Source organism: Dipteris shenzhenensis, chromosome 7 (genome assembly GCF_047967505.1).
Source record: "Dipteris shenzhenensis isolate YYH24624 ecotype China chromosome 7, Dip_SZ_1.0, whole genome shotgun sequence".
Lineage (NCBI taxonomy): Eukaryota > Viridiplantae > Streptophyta > Polypodiopsida > Gleicheniales > Dipteridaceae > Dipteris > Dipteris shenzhenensis.
The window spans coordinates 33877509-33883369 of NC_141602.1; positions in this window are offsets into that span (position 1 = coordinate 33877509).

The following is a 5861-nucleotide window of genomic DNA, read 5'->3' on the forward strand; positions in this document are numbered from 1 at the left end:
CTGTGGTGACTTGAGGGATGTAGACAAATCAGCACACTCACATCCCTACAGGTCTCCACTTGGTCATGAGACCCAGTACCAGTCAGGTCCCTTGCCCTCTTCACTCACAAGCAGAGGCACCCCAAAGCCCACTCCCTTTGCTACAAAGAAGTGCTGGCCACCATGAGGTGGTTGATGAGCCACCATTTCAAGAGTGGCATAACAATTGACTGGTGGAACTAGGATGACGAAAAGAAGAAGGCAGTCACATTGAGGAATTGAAAATACAATTCCCTAACCCCTCCAGTTCGATGACACATACATGCGAGAGCACATGTGTGCTGTCTTGAAGCATTGCAGGTCAGAGCTATGAGATGCCATCATGGCAAAGAAGCCTAGCTGGGCAGATAAAGATGACTAGAAGTTTTTGAAGAAGGATCTAAGGGACACGCCCCAAAAGTTTGACAATCACAGGAGGGCTGCGAGGATATGGCTAGACACCATAGGTGCTTCATACCTCAATAGTGGTGGCAGATGGGCCACGTTCAAGGCATGGGTGGTAAGTCTACTTCTCATTTAATTTATTATTCTATTTGTTTTATTACATATTGCATGTACTTTATCTAACTCTCGTAATTTTGGTCCAGAGCAATCTATGCTTGGTCACCTTCCCATTAACGAAGAGACGAACCGAGTATTCCACATAGGAGCGAGCATGTGGTTTATTGATATGGAAGCACAAGGAGTGGCAGTTGATTGGGCTGCGGTGGCTACTCACTCAGTATAAGTCTACTCTAACTTGTAATCTCACTTTTTAAATTATTTTATTCTTTAAGTTCCAATCTAATTTCAATATAAAATGGTTTCACTCTTAGGGTGCAAGCTCGAACGTCCCATCAGCAGAGGTGAGCGATGATGACGAGGAGGCAATTCTCAGAAGATTTGACTTAGACGATGTCGACGAGGGCCAGGGATCAAGCGGAGGTCATGAGAACCAAGGATCAGGCGGAGGTCACGAGGGCGAGGGCGATGATGGTGATGACGATGACTCTGAGGAGTCAGATGAGCAGTAGTAGTAGTAGTATTTTGTATATACTTCGGCATATAAATGCTTTTGTCTATCAGCTCGTTTGAGCAATTTTGTATCACCCTTTTCGAAAGGGAAATTTTGTAACAAACAAGGTTGTATATATTTTGGCATGAATATTCCTTTGTGTGTCGGCTCATTTGAGCAATTTTTTATCACCCTTTTTGCAAGGAAAATTTTGTAACAGACAAGGTTTAAGAGTTTTATCTCACCTATTTGCTTGTAAACAATCTTTTGTAATGCAAAAAAATAAACATTAGTGGGGGAAAATGGGGCCATAGAAAGCCCTATTTTGCCCCACTAATTTTTTTTAAAAGTTCTGTTAAAGGTTAGTATATGCTGACGCTTTACCAGTGTCAGTATATACTGACCTTTATCAGTGTCAGTATATACCAACGCTTATATACCGACACACATTTTTTGACACTAATACTGACGTTAATATTGACCTTTTTACTCTTTTAAAAAAAACTTTTTAGTGTAAAAAAGGTCGGTATTTGTGGTGGAAAATGGCCTATACCTTGTAGTGTGTCCGGTCTAGTAGCTATCATAGCATACATAAGACTCCCAACTGATGATGCATAGGGAACCTTAGCCATCATGGCTCTCTCCTGATCTAATTTGGGACTATCTTCCCGACTCATTTTCACACGTGGAGATAATGGAGTACTTACTACCTTCCCCCCTTCAGATTGAAACACAGCAATACTTTTGTAACATACTCCTTCTGTCCTACTCCGGTCATGCGTGATGTGCATACCAAGAATATGACTTGCATGTCCCTAATCCTTCATGTCAAAGGCCTCATGCAACTTGTCCTTTAATACATCTAGCTCATAAGTTTCCTTGCTAACCTCGGGGGGTTGACCTCCCAAAAGTTTAGTGTATCATGTGCATTCAAAAGGAGGGGTATTTTAATTCCACTTTTGGGAAAATTTAGATAGGTTTACAATCACATGAGGGGGTTTTTAATTTAGATTTAGAAAAAATTCCATTAGTTCATAAGTAAAGAGGGGTGGTTTTATTAGGGACAAAATTTTAGTGAAGGGGTTTTTCTAATATCCCTTGAACACACGTGATACCTAGGATTTCCAAGTGATGCACCCCTCGAGTTTCTAGCCAATAGCATATCATCCACATAAAGTGCCAGGAGTATCAAACTATCACTCCTACTGATCTTCTCAAGGGCATTTTAGCTTGTTGTCCCACCTACATATCAACCACATTTGGCTCATCATATCCAACAATAGATGATCCATCATTTGCCCTTGGTGTACTTGTGGGAGTACCTAGTGGCACCATTTCCTACACATTTGGTGCATGGATAGCTTGCTGTCTATCAACATATGCGGGTGGATTCACATCCTAAAAGTGATTCTCCTCATTTCCACATCCCTCTTGGGTCTCTTATGCATCTTCTTCGCATTGAAGACCACATCATAGCTTCGTATGATCTTCTTTGCTTTTGGATCCCAGAGACGATAGCCCATCTCTCCACTTTCACCATAACCTAAAAATATGTATTTCCTAGACTTAGGATCTAGCTTCTTTCAAAGCTCTTTTGGCACATGTGCATATACCTTACACCCGAATATACGCAAATGAGAGTAAGAGGGCTTCTTGCCACTCCATGCCTCTTCAACAATACCACCATCCAAACTCTTACTAGGTGATCTATTGATCACTTGCACTGCAGTCTTCATTGCCTCAGCCCAAAAACCACCAAAAATACTTGAATTGGAAAGCATACATTGCAACCTTTTTGCAATGGTGCAATTCATCTTTTTTTCAATTGGATTTTGCTCTGGAGTATGAGGTGACGTGAGATCCATCTTGATCCCATGTGTATCATAGAAATGCTGAAAGTTATGAGAGAGATACTCTCCACCATTGTCAGTCTGTAGGCATTTAAGCATTCTACGTGACTAATTTTCAACCAAAGCTAGCCATTTCTGAAATACCTGGAACACATTGCTCTTCCGAGCCATATCATAAGCCCACACTTTCTAGTTGCATCATCAATGAATGTCACATAGTATTCAGCTTGCCTAATGACCCTGTAGGAATGGGACCACATACGTCTGAATGCACCAAATCAAGCTTTTCAAGATCTTTATTTCCCCTTCTTTTATGGGCTTATTTGCTCTGCTTCTCATAGAGATAATGCTCACAAAATTGGTAAGAGAAACAACCCTCCGTAGAGGTGCCCTCAACCGTGAGGCAGTGTTTAGAGCCATTGGAATGAAATAAATACAACAGTATTGTTTTAGTCCCTCAACTTTTCTGAGTGCTTCATGCACCTTTGGTTCGAGTGCAAGAATTTTTGTCATGGATTCTTTTTGTGTGAGTCCCATGAATGTGTGTGCACTGAGAGACAGAATTTTGCTTTGTGTTTTACTCTCATAGGAAATCCACTTCATCAGATCCTAAGCAAGTCTGCTCCAAATTTCTAGTTTTTGTTCCTCTATTTCACACCCTTTTAATTGCTCCTAAAAAGGTGTGGTGTAGTAGCCTTGCCCAATTTGCCTATTTGCCTCTCCTAACATGGAGTGTTTTTTAATACATCAAGCAATTTGAAAAACCTTTTCTTAGAACCGATATACTCTCTTAAAAATTTAAAAAGGGCTTGATAAATCATTCTTACTAATCTACTAATAGGACACCCTTGGAATTGTGTAAATTAATCTATGTGAAACACTTATCACAATCCTTTACCCCCCAATGATAACACTTTATCCTCCTCTACTACCAAAAGTTCAAATACGATAAATTCACTTTGATAACCTAGGCTTCCCACACTCTAAGGTGGATGCAATTTTTCATTATTTTATGAGCTTTTGTGTTAGGTCCTCACCAAATTTATTCTTGTACAAGCTCTAAAGCTTGATTTCTTTAGCAAGGCTTGAATTAATTCTTTGTTGGCCATTGCTCCTACACATGGATCTTTTAGCAACGTTTTGGTGCCATTCTCTCTTTCTAACTTGCTAGAAACAACAAATACTAGCCCTACCTTAGCACTCAAAATAAGTAGTAGTGTTGTAATGCAAATCAGTGCTCCATGTCGTGGCAATTGGTGAGGCTAATGCTAGTTTTATAGACACTTTGGCATGGGAATCAAGGATTTTGCATGCATGACAATTCTTCTGTGTCAATAGATTTGACAATAATGAGATGGCTCTAACTAGTAGACATCATGGAGTGTGTTCCAACTTATTCTCACATGCATAAGTTGGATTAGCATTAAAAAATTATAGTTGATAACTGGCATGAGGTCTTCATGTTGAAGTGTTTAATTTGTATAGACCTATTTGCTCAAATCACCCATTCCAATGGAGCTTGAGGTTGGCATTCTTGGGAACAAACTTTGAGTTCTAAAGAAGCAATAATGTGCCCTAATCGAAGTACGTCCTTACGTTGCAACAATCCTGCCATGGAGCAACCAATACTCATGCATGATATGTTGTACTTCACATGGATGGCATAGTTTTCTCTTGTAATAATGATGCACAGGTTGTACCACCCACAGTTGAGTTTTCATGGGACTTCGAGATGTTTGATATTGGTTAGTTTCACCACTATAAGATAATTGGGCAAAGATGGCATTTTTATTTATCTAGCCAAGCATGCCAAAACACTTCAAGAATTTTACTATGGAAGAATGTCAACATGGTTAATCAATTCATGCACAAGCCATCTATATTGCATCAATTACCCTTTAGAGTTTCATATTCGCTACGCACATGTAGTTATAAAAGTTTAGAGGCTCCTTTTCAACTATTGATAAAGATGAGCAATGCTACACATTAGGGTACTAATTCTCATTAGGCATTAACGGCTCAATAACAAACAATCAACCATTAGTTCATCCTTCCATGAAGCAAGATACATTGATAAACAAAACTAATAAAAAGCATCTATGGTTGGGGAGGTTGATTTTTGACGTCACATATTCAAAAGATGGGGTTAGTCCTTGCACTCGTGGTAGTCACAATACTATTGCCACTACTAGCAATTTGGTTTAAGAAAATACTAAGCACATCGTGTTGCATTAAAATTAGAGAAAGAAAAGACTGCAAGCATGCATTATCCAATATGCTATCACTTCTAACTTGATAGTTGCCCACAATACTACTTGTCATTCAACAAATGAATAGCTTTGTAAATCCATATACTACCATACATCCTCACTATGAATAAAAGTAATCATGGAAAATTGTTCTTGAAATGGGTCTCTTTCGTATGGGCTACATGTCTACTGAAATTGCTCACTTATAAACCATAGCAATCGATGTACTTTGGGCTCTAAGTTGACATACCCTTAATTGATGAGCACAGCAAATATGACCTATGGTCCAAATACCACACATGAAAATACTTTTGCTGACTTTTTATTAACTAAAACATAGCTTATGAAGATCTATGATTTGAAACTCAAAGGCTATGTTCCCAAATATACACAATTAAAATGGGTTTAAAGAGAGTTGTGGACTAGGTCAAGCATACGTCTCTTTTATATTTACTGAGAGGAAAAACTTCACGTTTTCATCACTATTAAGGAATGAGTGCACCCATACAAGTACCATTGTTTAAGTTTCACCTTGCTTTAATCATTTAGGCATTGAGTTATGCGATTTAGAAAACCTTATCTAATCCTAATTATGGAAAAAACCTGTTCTAGCAATAGTAATTGGTCATAAATTTTTAAAATTAATAGAAGCAATGTAAAGGAATGTATCTTATAGTTACTGATATATTGCATATATCTCTTTGGACAAGATCCATTGTACTCTCAACA